This window comes from Mytilus trossulus, unplaced genomic scaffold (assembly GCF_036588685.1).
Source record: "Mytilus trossulus isolate FHL-02 unplaced genomic scaffold, PNRI_Mtr1.1.1.hap1 h1tg000070l__unscaffolded, whole genome shotgun sequence".
In the NCBI taxonomy this organism is placed as follows: domain Eukaryota; kingdom Metazoa; phylum Mollusca; class Bivalvia; order Mytilida; family Mytilidae; genus Mytilus; species Mytilus trossulus.
Window position 1 is genome coordinate 5,501,277 of NW_026963294.1, and position 16,968 is coordinate 5,518,244.

Below are 16,968 nucleotides of genomic sequence, written 5' to 3' on the forward strand. Positions count from 1 at the left end.
TGAATCAGCAATATCATCAATGTCAAATCAAAGTCACTGGAACAAACTGGTTTTTGATCTAAAACTAAAAGTAAGAAAGGAGTGAGATATATATCCCCATGGAACCCTTTGAAAAGTGGGGAACTAAGACCTTTTGCTCGTTATAATGTCGGTCCCCGTACAGCACAAATGCTAGAGGAAACCCGTAATGAAAGAATGAAAAACGCATGCTCTTAGATTCAGATATGAATAACAGATTCCTAAAGAACTCAATGTGCCTAACTGTGGACTAAAAAAGGGTTATAAATCTGCAAATGTTAATAGTGTTTATCTAAGCATGGGAACTTAAGTAATCTGTAATCTTGTTATGGTGCATTAAGGCTTAAACAAAATCTCCTTAAAGTGATAATTTTTAAGACATCATAGATTAATATCTCTGAAAGGCTTTCTTTTCAAGATTAACGATTGCGAAAGGAAATTGGGAATGTGTCATAGAAACAACAACCCGACTAAAAAGTATAAAAAGTGCACTAATTGGTCCATTCTATGAACAAACCAACTTAACCCATTGTAGTTTTTCAATCGAATATGTAATAAAAATTCTTTACCTGGTGGTGGGGATAATATTTTCCATTGTTTTCCATTGGTAAATTTCTTTATTTTAAATGATTCTTTATTTAGAGTTTTCTGTAACATTGCAGGATGAAACTGTATATCAAATTGTTTTCTGACCACTGGTTCAGCCACTTCCTTCAAAAGTTTGTCTAGTGTGACATAATTCTGATTTTCATTTGAACATGTTAGACGTGGTTTCTTTGAACAAGTCGCCATCTCACCTAAAACATAAATTGATAGCTACTTTATCAATTACAAGATTTATGATTGATTGGTGGGTTTTCCATTGTTATATGGTTTAACAAAAAGAGGGACGAGTGTTAACAACGGAACAGTCAAACTCATAGGTCGAAATAAACTGACAACGCCAAAGCTAGAAAATAAAAAGACACAACATAGAAAACTAAAAATCTAAAGACTAAGCGACACGAACCCAATCAAAACCAGAGGGGATAGCAGGTGCTCCGGAAGGGTAAGCAGACCCTGTATATGTGGCACTCGTCGTCTTTCTCAAATTATTACGAACACAGTAAATATTTTAATTAGATAGGTCACATTCGTGAAAAGGTAAGGGATAGATTGTAGTTACGACGTAAGGAACATATCCGATATCATCTGTGAAACAGATATTCAATAACGATCAAACTCGTGATGGCGTCCCTAAATTTTACAAATTGATGATTTCATCTTCAACATTTGGAACTCTTGTATAATAGCTTCCATGTGAGCAGCAACCCTCTATTTAGAAAATCATGATAGGAAATACAATATCGATTTGTATCCATTGAAGATATATACTTCGTATTCAGGCACTGCTGCAATGTTGACACATAGAAATTAAAAGTTCACAATTAAGAAGCAGAAAACATCTCTTCTGTCGTAAAGTTTTGTTATCAACTGTTTTCCACCATTTATGATGTTTGTCCTATACCAAGTCAGGAACATGACAGTTGTTATTAGTACTAGAGCATTTGCATTAATCAAGTATTTGCTGGCGTATCCGTATCGACGTATCGTATAACACGTATATGAGGAAAGGATAAATTAAGGCTAGCTGGTCCCGATGAAAATATTTCATAATGCCTTAAAATTTTATTGAGATCGGGGTAAAATCATTATTGTAAGCAAATCTACCTGATACGTATACGTCGATCCGTGTCCGTATCCTGACACGTGAATAATGCAAATGCTCTATTATAATTTCATTATACACATGGCTACAGAAAGACTCATGAATCTTAAATTCACGACAGAGAAGTGGTCATGGTTAAAATATCTAGTGTTAATATATAAACGAGTATTCATAAATTAGTAACTATCATGTAATAAAACGATTGTATAAAACAGATCAATGAGTATCAATGAAAAAAGTTATCAATAGTAGTATACCGCTATTCAAAACTCATAAGTCCAAGGACAAAAAACTAAATCGGGGTTACAAACTAAAACTGAGGGAAATGCATTAATTATAAGAGGAGAACAGCGACACAACATTAAAATGTAACACACACAGAAACGGACTAAGCATTAGACAAAAACTTATGAGAATAACAAATGTAACATCAAAACCAAATAAATGAATTTGGGATAGTACCGTGACACGTCTTATAGTAATGTGAATTAATCACACTCAAATATAAGAGGAAAAAAACGACATAGAAGATCATAGAAATAGTTATCAAAGGTACCAGGATTATAATTTAGTACGCCAGACGCGCGTTTCGTCTATATAAGACTCATCAGTGACGCTCATACCGAAATAGTTATTAACCAAACAAATACAAAGTTGAAGAGCATTGAGGATCCAAAATTCCAAAAAGTTGTGCCAAATACGGCTAAGGTAATCTATCCCTGGATTAAGAAAATCCTTAGTTTTTCGAAAAATTCAAACGTATATTTAAACATGAAGAAATCTTTTAAATAGAGCATTTGCATTAATCAAGTATCTGCTGGCGTATCCGTATCGACGTATCGTATAACACGTATATGAGGAAAGAATAAATTAAGGCTACCTGGTCCCGATGAAAATATTTCATAATGCCTGAACATTTTATTGAGATCGGGGTAAAATCATTATTGTAAGCAAATCTACCCGATACGTATACGTCGATCCGTGCACGTATCCTGATCATTTTGCTGATACGTGAATAATGCAAATGCTCTAATAAGAACACACAGATATTTTCTCAGATACGTCAACGTATCAGAAACGGATACGATACGTCTTTAAATGTCCAACTTCTAATAGAGGTTGGTCATTTACAAAGGTATCAACCGTATCGTATACGTTGACGTATCTGCATCTGCAGATATATCAAAAAATATTATGTGATCCCGAGCTTATTAATAAGACCGTACTTCATTTAAAAAAACTAATTGGAATCTCTTCGAAACAATCAAACATTATCATACACTTTCAATATTTGTGATAGTGGTGTTTTGTAAAAAAAAAAATAAGGGGTTCTCTCAACTACTTTAACATGCCCTTAAAAGGAGCCAATGTAGGGCAGGTTCACGAATATCGTACACAATCCTTTAATAATCTAGTTAAAAAATGTTTCAAGATCTTATATGAAAAAACACCCCAAAAAAAATCAATTGTACTACTTATATACATGTAAGAAACTTTGAATATTGTTCATTTGCGATTTTATCATAAAAAGGTAATAGAAAGTACTGAGTATCACTCTATTTGTCAATCAACAATTAACAATTTCAATTTTGTCAATGCTACGTGAGCACAAGTTCATACACAAACAAACGAGTTTACCGTATTCACTCCTATCATGCCTGTAAACTGTTCGGACTATCCGGAATATCTTTAAAAGTACGGTTACATATTCCACAAAAACTCGATATTTCTTTATTGTTTTGTAAATTTCTGCATTAGAAATTAATCAGTTGCCCATTTGCATTATTAAAAGTACAGAAAGTTAAAGCTCGGGATCATATACTGTTTTTGGTATAGCTGCAGATGCGGATACGTCAACGTATATGATACGGTTGATACGTCTTTAAATGACCGACCTCTAATAGTCCGTTTCTATACGTTTCCGTTTGGTTGGTTTTTTTTGCAGTTGAGTGTTATTGTTGTTCCGTTATGTTTCCCTCAGTTTTAGTTTGTGTCCGTTTTTTCTCACTTAATCAATTTGTTACTTTTCAACAGCAGTATATCATGTATATTACTTTTGCCTTTATACTTACATAAGACATGACGATCATGACGATTTATAAAACTATTTGGTTCCTTATGATGTACATGTTCATGGATGTATGATCCTGGTGTAAGATTTACCTCAAAATGGTTCCCTGGTTGGTTTTAGGAACAGAGTCGAGGTTTATATGGCTCAGTCAAATCTTAATTACTATTAGTACACTCAGGTAAACCAACACATAATTGATTAAAAAAATTACCTTAAAAAGTATTTAGTTTTTAGTATTATTTATATTTTAACAAATCATTTTCTAGAAATGAACTGTTAATTATAATCAAGGATTTGTATAGTAAGAATCTTACTATACAAATCCTTGTTATAATCAACCAAATACTAATAAACGGGTAATAAGTTCAAAAACTATTCATGGGAGGAAACATTGGCCTGTTATTTCGGTATGAAAACACACTTATTGACTGACTATGCAGACAATGAACCTCTTTAGTCTCAGAATAGTCACCAACAAGTATATACGATCATTCAAATGTTATCACTTAATTTTCTTTTTTTCTTTCCTGTCTTTTCTTTATTTTCTTTTTTCAAACTATAGAGCTTGGCTAAGTTGAATAAAGGTGTCCTTGATTACAACCTTGATACTGTAATGTTGATGCCTTATCGTCGCCTTATTCTAAAGACAGCATAGCACATTACTTTTATTCACTCGTCAAACTAAATGAGAGCATAACCACGGTCGTACACTTCTAGAGGAATTGAGGCAAATTGGGGTCTGTTAAATGTGACATAAGTGGCATGATTTGTTTTCATTATATTCCGCTGTAAACTTGTGTTTTCCATAGAGAACCGAAAGGAAATGATGAATGGCGAATGTCTGCTAAGATCATAATCTATTGCACTTTTCCATTTCATCTTTTGACAGCTTTAGGTTGCATGTCTGTAAATATTGACAATGCAAATTTCACATAGGAACTTTTTTTACGGCTAAAACTGTACCACTTTAACTATGAAGTTTAAAAAAAATCTTATCCTTATCCTAGAATGGAAAGTTTATATACCCTACAAGTTTTTTTTCAAAGGTCAAAATATATGGCTGTGCGGCATATTTTCAATGTTTATATGCCATGAACTTCTCAGAGTTTAAACTAACACTAATTTTCTAAACTATCCCTACTTCGAATGAAAGGTTACCACAGATGTCAATGTAAACAATATGCACATGTTTATTTACTGATAACATTCCCAAGTTAAATTTCTGTGAAATGGAACACAGAGAGCATAACTCGGAACCAGTATGTAAACAAAATTAATTTTCTATGAATATTCAAGATCTCCCCAAAATAGGCGTGGTTTTAGAAACAGTTGTTTTTACAACGTGCAACCTATATGTCATAAACTCTTCTGACTACCGTTTGGTATTGTAAAGTGAGATTTTACTTTTATTTTCTAGTTATTCATGTTATTGTTTTCGACTTCCTGTGACAGTTGTTTACTGATATACAAATGGCTGTTGGTGTTGATAAAACGTAGGCAGCAATAATATGCCATTTTTCTTTGTACATCATGTACAGACTTGTGTCCCTTTCTTTGCAGTTGGGTCTTTAACTTGTTGCAATGCCAATTTGACTGATTTTTATTATAACACATAAATTTCGGCTATCTGTATGGTTTGACTTTTGAAATGTAATATTCATTTAATTAGTCATTTATCCTAACTAATCAATGCATAAAGAATTACAACTTAATGACTTTATAGTATTTTTTTTCACTGTCAATCAAATGTCTTTGTGTTCGTATACAAATTTTGAACAATATAGATTAAACACAACAAACAATAGTATCCACATTTAAATAATTATAACCCCAGTTTATCCAAAAAGAAATACCATCAATATATGATATAAAAGTGAAAACGAGGAATTCACATGTCTTTTTAGTATGAACAGCGCTAGCAAAACGAGTGATTGGTTCAAATTTGGTATAATCACACCAAAAAGGTAAGAAAAGCGATGAAGTATTTAAAAAAAAAATTGTAGTATAAAAAAAGTGAATTGAACATTGAGCACCTGAGATCACCCCTATTTTTGGTGGGGTTCGTGTTGTTTATTCTTTAGTCTTCTATGTTGTGTCATGTGTACTATTGTTTGTCTGTTTGTCTTTTTCATTTTTAGCCAAGGCGCTGTCAGTTTATTTTAGATCTATGAGTTTGACTTCCCTTTGGTATCTTTCGTTACTCTTGAATATTCATTGTGAACAATTCAATAAAATACAATAACCAAATGATGTATCCAGACTCATGCTCTGATAACAGGTTCGAATTTCAGAATTTTCTGAATCTACTAGTAATAATTATGACTTTGGGTAATCTCATTTTCCGAACACCGACATGAAAATAACGTTATTTTAAACCAATCACAGCGTTTTCGTGTTTGCTTTTGAAATATTACCCAGAATGTATCAAATTCTGAAACGGCGGATTAGAACGGAAAAACCTAGTAAATATGTTCCTGTTTATCTTCGCTAAAATCAATCATCTTCACAGCGTTTTCGTGTTTGCTTTTGAAATATTACCCAGAATGTATCAAATTCTGAAACGGCGGATTAGAACGGAAAAACCTAGTAAATATGTTCCTGTTTATCTTCGCTAAAATCAATCATCTTTCAATTACCTATAGTACATGTACTTACCAGTTATATAATTTCGTTACAGAAAATCATCAGTTATGCGATCTTTTCATTCACTTGATCTGGTCTTAAAGTCTTTAGGAATACAAACTGTTTTAACTATTATATATCTGATAAGAGTTAGCCATTTTGACATCAGGGTACGGCAGCGGTGCACTTCCTCAGAACCATTACTTGTGCAGAACCGGAGTACGCTCTCAGAACCTATATCAGACTTGCGCAGATATGTCTTTGTTTGAAATCTCACTCCCGTAAAATTAAGACAGATAACCACGACCCTGAAATAAAGTATCAATTAAGTGTAACTTTGCATCATTAGAACTGGTGTAATAAAATAAAAGTGTTAAACTGGTGATTACTTTACCATGTTATGTTTTATAAGCTATCTATTTATTAATGAATAACACATAATGGTTTAAGTGAAATAAGCAGCCAACAAACTTTTTTAATTTTACAAATATAGATTTAATCTTAAATTGATTAAAAAAAGTTAAACCGAGAAAATCTAAAAAAAAATCAGTGATAAATAACTCCAACATTAATAAGGTCAAATTCAATATGATAAAGCTCTCTTATTTTACATTCGGTAGATGTAAACGAAGATAGATATTGACTGATGTTAAGATTTTACTAAGATAAACAATCCTTTAATTGTCCTGTATTAGTGTCTGTATCTTTGTAACTTCCCCCAGGGAAGCTTAATTGGAACGAACACACATTGTATTGTATATTATGAATTGTTTAGTTTTTTAGTATTTATTTTTTTATTTTCTCAGTAAAATTTTTAGAGTTTTTTATCAACCGTTTGCGAATTTAAGAACGATACTTCCGAAAATGAAATATTCAGTGATATTTATTTTTACTTTTCAAATTGCCATTGGGTCCCTTCCAAATATAAATCTCATGAAAATGTTTCTGTTGAATTTCTTTCGGTATCTTTCACCTGCACAATTTCTTAAATAATTAGTAGTCTCAGGTTTAAGTGACATTGAGTTTTACCCAAATCACATTAAACTGATACATTTTGTATTTTAATATTTACATGTTATGTTTGTCACAGATCATGTTTTTGATTTATATGACAATACTGATTATTTGATATAATTTGATTAAAAGTGTGCATTATTCAATCAATGAAAATTATTTGAACAAGATTTTGTCTGGCTAACACTGAGATAATTCATTAAATCATCAAACACGGCAGTGGCGGATCCAGAAATTTTCATAAGTGGGGCGCACTAACTGCCATAAGAGGGGACCCGCTCCAGTCACGCTTCAGTGATTCCCTATATAAGCAACCAATTTTTTCCCCAAAAAGGGGGCCCGTTGGTTCTGACAAGGCATATTTTTTTTCAATTGTAAATAACGATGGATTCGTAAATATAAAAAAGAAGATGTGGTATGATTGCCAATGAGACAACTATCCACAAAAAAACAAAATGACACAAACATTAACAACTATAGGTCACCATACGGCCTTCAACAATGAGCAAAACCCATACCGCATAGTCAGCTATAAAAGGCCCCGATAAGACAGTGTAAAACAATTCAGACGAGAAAACTAACGGCCTTATTTATGTCAAAAAAAATGAACGAAAAACAAATATGTAACACATAAACAAACGACAACCACTGAATTACAGGCTCCTGACTTGGGACAGGCACATGATAAGTAATGTGGCGGGGTTAAACATGTTACCGGGATCCCAACCCTCGTCGTAAGTCTGCATAAACAGAAAAAAAGGTATTAATTATATTTACTAAAAATGACCTTTACGGTTCGTACCCGGGGAGCAAACGAACAAATATCTACATAGAAATTTGGTTTATACAAGATATTCTTTAAGCGGTTTGTTTTTAAAAAAAATCAAAGAAAGTCTACTTAGAATGAAAATTATTCCCAAATTGAAAAGGTTTTGTTATAATTACTGGAAAAAACAGTCTGTTCTGAGATAGTAACAATCTAAAGTATAAATGAAACAGGGTTTTGATAAAGTATTGTTTTTAGATCGGAAACGTTGGTAATGAAGAGGTTTCAATTTGAAGATTAGGTAATAACATTTACAGGGGCGGATCCAGGATTTTGGAAAGGGGGTGGGGGCGAAATATGTAATGTTCGCCGAGCGTAGTGAGGAATGGGGATTTGGACCTCTTTTTGGCTATAAGACATTAAATTAGTGTAAAATGCACTTCTTTAACGGATCTTAACGTGGGACATGTACATTTCATTGTTAGGGTTGGTCTTTTTTATGCCGTATTCTCACTATTAATTATCTATTAAAAATTTATTGGAGGGTTCCAAAGCTATGTACTAATGTATTTGATGTGGGACTGTCGTTAAAAAATGGACATAGAATATTCTCGTTTGTTGTATGTTTAGTAAGCATAACCTCACAAATGTCTTGTTGTGAACAAGACATATACACCGAGCTATTCAATGATATTTGAAATACGACCGACACGAGATAAGAAAGACAAACAGGGAACTTTATCCAAATGTTTGTTTGAAATGTTTCACTCAACAGGGAAAGTGAGAGTTCCAAATCAACCAAAAGCTACGAATAAATCTGATTGATTGATTGATTGATTGTTGGTTTCTTAACGTCCAGTGGCAAATATTTCATGCATATTCAGGACGAGAACAAGTTCACAATAAATACAACAGGTAGGTTGATACAATGGAGACCATCTGGGATGATAGTTTGGGAAATTTGGACTGCCACTGGAAAATGAGGGAAAATTGGATAGGGACAGAAATTTTGCCTTGCAACAGGCCAAATACGGACCCCTCATAGAGTTGTTGCAAAGGTTCTTAACGTGCAAAGAGCGTGGCACTCTCTTTACAAGAGGCATCGGATTTAACGTCCCCCTTCTGACCGGACGTGACTGCGAACTTGATACATCCCGCACAGCCAAACGGACGCCCCACTTCGGCAAGCGTTTTACTGTCGGTCGGGAGAAGACCAAGTGACTATATTTCTTTACCCCAGTCACCCTTGGGGTGCGAATCAATCTGAAATGACAACGTATTTATGAATGACGGTCGACAAAAGGAGACATAAAGGCCACTTCCAACAGGCAGGTTGCAGTCGAACTTTGAAAAAAGTATTCAATATCTCAGTTCGGCGAAACAGACATTCCGGTCAGATATGGGATTTACATGCAAAAAAATAAATAATAAAAAATACACCGGATTTTTTATTCATCATTATTATTTAATGCTAAATGACTGTTGAAAATGTTTGTTTCTAATAGCAGAAAAGTGGACAAGATTTTTGTTTTCAATCCAGATAAGACCAATATTTTTTTTTTAAGTCAGACATTAGGGCCAGATTTTTTTCTCTCAAATATCTCAGACTGCCCCCTCAAATCAAAGAGTCCGTATACCGTAGATTTTAAATCTATCTAGAGCTTACTTACTGGGATCATTATTCAGCTATGTTATTATAGTCAATGAATACGTCCTTGCTCAATCCTTTGTCGCTTTGAAGGTGTCATGATTGTCATCTTCAGCCTATTAAGCAATCAGTATGTGTTACTGTAATTTGGATTACGAAATGACTGAGTGACGTGTAAATTTTTTCGAGTAGGTACCTTCTTCTTCCAATACAGTGCAGTCCTCTAATTGAGTATTATCGCACTATTGCTCATGCTGGGTGTGACAACAAAGGTGCAAGAAAATATTTACAGGTGCAAGTTAAAAACAGTCTGCTGGTGCGATTAAGGAATACTGCAGCTCAGTACCCCCTGCTTGAAAGCATCTATAGTGAGGTACTGTCCACCAAAGGTTGTGGGAGGCTGTTCCATATCCTTATGCTGTCTGTAAGTTGAAGTTCTGGCATACGGTACAAGAAATCGTGTTGTGTGTCCTCTTGCTACGGATGATGTAGAGTGCAGCTCTAGCGTTGGTATTGCTACGAGGCGGCCATTTACTATCCTGTTCATCAATACAAACCGGGCTGATTTTCTTTGCACACTTTCTTATTTCTGTATGTTAAGATTGGTGAACGGGTCCCAGACTAACAGTCGATTTAGTTAGAAAATTTTGTTTAAAAAAGGTATAGTTGATTTTAATATAAATAACGGATGGTTCTAAGTAGGTACCGACAGTCAATTTACTGAGAACAATTTGTTCGGAAAAGGTATGGTTGATTTTAATATAAATAACAGCGAGTTCTGAGGAGGAACCGACAGTCAATTTTTACTTAAAAAAATTTGTTCGGACAAGGTATGGTTGATTTAACTATAAGTAACGGCCGGTTCTGAGGATGAACCAACAGTCAATTTACTTAGAAAAATTTGTTCGGACAATGTATGGTTGATTTTACTATAAATAACGGCCTTTCCTGAGGGGTCAATTTACTTAGAAAATTTGTTCGGACAAGGCATTGTTGATTTTACTATAAATAACGGCCTTTCCTGAGGGGTCAATTTACTTAGAAAATTTGTTCGGACAAGGTATGGTTGATTTAACTATAAATAACTGCCTTTCCTGAGGAGGTACCGACAGTCAATTTACTTAGAAAATGTTGTTCGGACAAGGCATTGTTGATTTTACTATAAATAACGGCCTTTCTTGAGGGGTCAATTTACTTAGAAAATTTGTTCGGACAAGGTTTGGTTAATTTTTTCTATAAAACTTGGCGGTTCTATTTAAAGGCGGTACCGACAGTCAATTTACTTAGAAAATTTTGTTCGGGAAAAAGTATGGGTGGTTTTTACTATAAATAACGGCCGGTTCTGAGAAGGTGCCGAGAGTCAATTTACCGAGAAAATTTTGTTCGGACAAGGTATGGTTGATTTTACTATAAAAAAAACCCGGCTGGTTCTGAAGAGGAACCGACAGTCAATTTACTGAGAAAATTTTGTTCTGACAAGATATGCTTGATTTTACTATATATAACGGCAGGTTCTGAGGAGGTACCGACAGTCAATTTACTGAGAAAATTTTGTTCCGACAAGGTATTTTGTTGGTTTTACTATAAATAACGGCCGGTTCTGAGGAGGTACCGACAGTCAATTTACTTAGAAACTTTTGTTTTGACATGGTATGGTTGATTTTTCTATATAAATAAAGGCGGTTCTGAGGAGGTACCCAAAGTCAATTTATTAAGAAAATTTTGTTCGGACAAGGTATTTTGTTGATTTTTCTATAAATAACAGCCGGTTCTGAAGAGGTACCGACAGTCAGTTTATTTAGATTTTAGCTATAAAACCAGGTTCAATCCACCATTTTCTACATTAGAAAATGCCTGTACCAAGTCAGGAATATGACAGTTGTTACCCATTCGTTTGATGTGTTTGGACTTTTGATTTTGCCTTTTGATTTTTGATTTTCCTTTTTGAATTTTCCTCGGAGTTCGGTATTTTTGTGTTTTTACTTTTTATGAGGTCTCAACCCTCCCCCTTTATCTCTAGCCAATATAGAAAAGTAAACGCATAACAATACGCACATTAAAAATCAGTTCAAGAGAAGTCCGAGTCTGATGTCAGAAGATGTAACCAAAGAAAATAAACAAAATGACAATAATACATAGATAACAACAGACTACTAGCAGTTAACTGACATGCCAGCTCCAGACTTCAATTAAACCGATTGAAAGATTATGATTTCATCATATAAATATCAGGCACAATCCTTCCCGTTAGGGGTTTAGTATCATACTATCATAACATATAAGAGAAGAACATAACCCGTGTCATGCCAACAAATGATTTTAGAATAAATGTGTTTAGTTCCGATGCAAAGACCCTATAAGTGAATCAATATCAACGCCAAAATATGCAATCTTTAATGACCTGACAACAGTATCGTAACTATATCCCTTCTTAATAAGTCTATTTAAAGGTTTTGTTAGTTTCTAAGGTGAATACTGACATTTTTGTGCTTTATAAAGAATATTTCCACAAAAAATTGGATGTGAAATACCTGAACGTATAAGAAGTCTGCATGTTGAGCTATATTTACGAATGATGTCCGTATACCGATGTTAAAATTTAGTAAATGTTTTGACTAGTTTTTGATATCGAAAAACCTGGTGTAATAATTTTTCAGTAATACTTAAATTTCTCTCGTTAAAATCTAAAACAATGTTACATACACGAGCGAATCGTATAAGTTGAGATATATCAAAACACATTCCACATCTAAAACTTGTACAATTAACTTGCGGTCATCATGAACGTCTCCTCACCCCTATACCCCCAATTCGATGTCACAGTGTATATATATATACCATCGAAAAATGAATTCAAAATTGAAAAGAGAAAAGAGAAATTTTAACCGTTAATAATAACCATTTTACGTAAATCGGAATAAATAAATAATACCATATTCATAGCAATGTTATTAATAATAATAAAAATAAACAAAGTAAACTGAATTTTGCAAGTTTTTTTTCATACTTACATGTATGCGGAATTATCTCTTTTACTATCTCAGTATTGATCCTGTCACTTGTCTTTCTTCCATAGTATTGTTTTGAGTTCTGTAATTTTAATTTTGTTACATGCATGTTAAAATGATCTAGTATTGCTGTACCAGAGACATATATACGTCTAAAATCACGGTCAATGCAACCTGGGACTAATACCATTGTATTATTATACTGTATACTTATAGTGAGACTCGTATATCAGTACTATAGCATGTCACTGATAGTCTCAGGTTTTGGCCTGGAAAACTGAAGTAGTTCGTTTTATTCAAGGTTTGATTCATTACAATATTAAAAAAACACTGCACTTCTTTGATAAAGGAATCGATTAAAATATTGTGACCAATAGATCAATATATTATAACTATAAAGATAGAATCCGTTAAACTGTTTCCTTTATAGGCCAATTAAAACAAAATAATCATGTGACGGTATGTGTTCCGCTAACGGCCTATACCTAAACCTACCCTAACTTTTAGTGCCTATCATAACACTTTTTATGTAATTTTGGAATAAGCACAGAAAGTCAGACTGATTCGCTAGTAGTGATTTTTTTATATGATCTTTTATTAATAGCTGAAAAATGTTTGTAAAATTAAAAAAGTGATTATCATATTGCCTATATGCCTACCTACCCTATTTTTCCCAGGGCGTCAGCAGAAAAACATAAAAAAATGTTTTGACATATTGGCGACCTGAAAGCAAGAACTGCAACTTATATATTCATTTTCCTTTTATTTAACATGTGACTTCCCTTTCCCGTATTTTTATTTTTGAAATTGGGGAAACACCTAAAATTGCCTCAAGTTATTTATAGTTAATAAAATGTCAGATATGACTGCATTAACTATCGCATTGAATAGAATAGCAAGTCAGAGCTGATGTGCGAGCACAGTGACAATGTGAACAAAGCTGCGATGTTTATTATGTGATCTGCGTACGTTGCTGACAGGTGCTTGGAGTTTAGCGATACCAGTTGCAGGAACATTAACGATCAACTTCCGGTTATTTGAATGTGAAGAATACAATGTTTTGATGTTTGGTGCGTTCTAAATGATGTATAATAAAGGTAAAAAGGTTTACTGTTACTTAGACTTTGATAGCGTTGAATAATTGCATTACTACAAATACAACAAAACAAACGTTTTCAATGACTAACGACTTCATCCGTATTGTATGCTACACATGTGTCTGTGACCAGACCAGTTTAATGTCCCCACACACGCTTGTGCATTTTTTTTTAGATAAATGAATTGATTTAGGTCATTGAGTTTATACAAAGAAAACATATGCATGTTCTCTTTATATTCAGTTTGAGCTTATACAGAGCTAAGGGACAAATTCTTGCCAAGGCTACATTGAAATTATCTCCCTTTGCAAATAAAAAATAAGGAATAGATCTATAGGTAGTCCAAATAATTATGACGTCTGGTAAGGTTATTTAAAAAAATTTCTGGGACGCCGTCCTACGACGTCCCAGAAAAAAAATAACAGCCTTGCCAGACATCATAATTATTCAGGGCTCGACATTACCGTTTGTCCGATTGTCCGGGACAAGTTGAAATAGGTGTCGGGCAAGTAGATTCATCATACTACTTGCCCGATGGGACAAGTGAAAAAAATCGATGTCAGATATTTATAGATCAAATTCAAGACTTATACATTCCTAAAAACATGAATGATTGTTTTATTGATCATACAAAATGAAATAAATATTTATTGATTGAACCAGAGACATGTAAACTTGTATAATATGTCTCTGATTGAACGTATTTGAACATGCTGGCAGCCATTGACCAGGGGAAATAAGTAAAGGGGAAGTAACCCAATGTTAATGTTTCTTCTTCTAAAGTAGTATAAGCCTCCTTAAGTTAGGAGCACCTCCATATGCATGATATGGAGTTCTACCATTGTTTACCTTAACTTTAAAATTTTAAATTAAAGTTTGTGTCATTTGATTTTGCTTTTAGGCATAACATTAAATTAAGAAAGGTTTTATTTAATAAGATCTATATGTTAAAATAATAAGTTAAGATGTAAAATTAAAAAAAATCTAAAAAGGCAGATTTTTTACTAAAAAAATTTATGTACTTCCTGATCATATATCATGTATATCAATGTATGTAAAAATCAAAATAAATTGTAAAATCTTGTTTGGCACCATCAATAAATTAAAAAGGTTTATTTATAAAAAGGTGCCAGGTGTATTTGGTTTAAACCATACCACTACTTCAGAATGAATATTGGTTCATGAAGAGGAGAACCTAGTGGGATGGAAAGAGATATGATTTAATGATTGACACATGATAGTGACAATGAGTCAAATAAGCCTTCAGTATGAAATAACAAAATGAATTTTGATGTGGTATTCATATAAACATAATAAAATGCCCCCTTTATTGATCTTTATTAGGTACAATCAAAGGGCAAGTGTTATTATTGCATATCACATATATTATCAATATGGAGGAATTACAATTAAAAATTCGGACAAGTGAGTTCAGAGTTCGGACAAGTTGATTTTCTTGCAACTTGTCCGAAGGGACAAGTTAGAAAAAATTATAATGTAGAGGCCTGTTATTTGGACTAATCTATAGGATAATGAGCTAGGTGCTCACTACAGAAATTGAAAAATTATGAAACACTGCGAACATTACAGAATATTGTAAAACTATTCTGATTGCAAAAGAGAACAATGTCGAGCAGCATGTAGTCCAAATATAAATTATAAAATCTTGGAAGGCCACATTTATGTCATATATATTGTTCTGTGACCGACACCTCGAATGACCGAATAACACTGTCATGACTGTTAATATCCGAAAAACACTTGGAATTTCAATATTAGCACGTATTGGTGACTTTTAAAAATTGATTATTAAAAAATAGTATATTATCGATGTATTTTATAACTTATAAATGATTTCCAGAAAACAGATACATTTGTAAGTTCATAAAAAACTTTTAAAAATTAGCATGTATTTTTAAACATTTTTCGCAAATCTTAGTAATCTTTTACAAAAACCTTCTCTGAAACCATGGAAACTGCTGGGCCAAATTAAATCAAACTTTGCCACAATCATTATTTGGGTGTACTCAGACTATCCAAAATACGTCGGACAAATCCGGTGAATAATGGATCGGTCTGGTAAAATTTTGTTCAATTCCAGTCAGTTCGAATGTCCGGTGGGTTTTTTTCATGGATTTTTTCTAAGATTCTAGCAAAATTGCCAAATGATCTCAAATTCATTTTCATCTTTATTATTCATCACAGCCATGTTTATTTTGTTCAACCGCTAGCTTTTTGCTGAAAATCGCCAACCAGAAATGTGTAAATCTGGGTAAAAACATATCAGACTGTCAAAAACAACAATGGCTCCCATTATCAATGATTATTGGCACAACTGGAAATGTAAATATAACTGTTAAAACCGGATCTGATTCTGGAAACGGATAAGGATAATTCTGGGTTTGCAGATTAAATACAATAAATAAATAAAAATCCAAGCAGATCACAAAATTCAGCTATGAAATATAAACACTAGAATTGAAAACCAAAAGATATATGGAAAAGAAAGAAGAAACAGGAAATAATATTTTATACAGAAACTCTTAATTATGTTTAGTTCACAAACATTGTCAAAATCCAATAAAATGGGACATTACTCTTCACTGAAATGCATTCAAGCAATTGTGCACAACTTTCATAACAATATACCCCCTTGTTACATCATTTTGTTTTTTGTGCATTTTGGGGAGAAGAAGGGCACAACAAAGTCATTTGTTTGTTGTTTTTATGTCGGATAATATACAATTAGATGTAAAAAAAAAAATTCTTGTAAAATTTCATTACGTCTGGTAAAAGCTAGGATGCTTACCAGACCGAATGTCCTGTAAAAATAAAATTCATTCGTGTAGTCTGCACGGTGTTGGGTATCTAGTTTTAAAAATGTGTCCAATGACCCCACAAACTAACCAAGATGGCCGCCATGGCTAAAAATAGAACATAGAGGTAAAATTCAGTTTTTGGCTTATATCTGAAAAACCAAAGCATTTAGAGCAAATCTGAAAGAAAGTAAATTTGT

The 16,968-nt window shown here is 33.2% G+C and overlaps 1 protein-coding gene and 1 long non-coding RNA gene across 2 annotated transcripts in view; one reads left to right on the top strand and one right to left on the bottom strand.

Moving 5' to 3' along the window:
• Positions 1-2: 2 nt before the first annotated feature.
• On the bottom strand, positions 3-6,577 carry LOC134699478 (uncharacterized). The gene is made up of 3 exons (XR_010103607.1): positions 6,453-6,577; positions 588-815; positions 3-58 (listed from the first exon to the last, which is right to left on the bottom strand). It is a non-coding gene; the product is annotated as an uncharacterized LOC134699478 (long non-coding RNA).
• A 7,118-nt stretch (positions 6,578-13,695) lies between these two features.
• The window catches only part of LOC134699479 (zinc finger protein Xfin-like), a 41,184-nt gene continuing 37,911 nt past the window's right edge, over positions 13,696-16,968 (top strand). The window contains exon 1 of the mRNA XM_063561069.1: positions 13,696-13,952. The gene's annotated coding sequence lies outside the window, so the exon portion shown is untranslated. The remainder of the gene's footprint in view (positions 13,953-16,968) is intronic.